Source organism: Capsicum annuum, chromosome 2, assembly GCF_002878395.1.
Source record: "Capsicum annuum cultivar UCD-10X-F1 chromosome 2, UCD10Xv1.1, whole genome shotgun sequence".
NCBI classification, from domain to species: Eukaryota; Viridiplantae; Streptophyta; class Magnoliopsida; order Solanales; family Solanaceae; genus Capsicum; species Capsicum annuum.
Window position 1 is genome coordinate 107,106,234 of NC_061112.1, and position 371 is coordinate 107,106,604.

Genomic DNA, 371 nt, shown 5'->3' on the forward strand with positions numbered 1-371 from the left:
AACTCGAAAGATTCAATTAGCGAGTTCCATTAATGGAAGATTCAATGGAACTTTCTAATTGGATGAAACTCGCTAATTGAAAACTCAATGGAAGATTCAATTTCTATTAATGAAACTCGGAAGATTCAAAAAATTTAATTTCATGTATGAAGACAAAAATATGGACTGTACATGTATGAAGCTATTCAATCTTCCGTTAATGAAACTCGAAAGATTCAATTTCCATTGATGGAATCGAAAGATTCAATTAGCGAGTTTCCGAGTTAGAATCTTTCGAATCTTTCATTGATTTTCAATTAGCGAGTTCGAAACAGAATTTTCAAAAATTCAATTTCAATTTAACAATGGACCAAATTCAATTTCAATTCGTG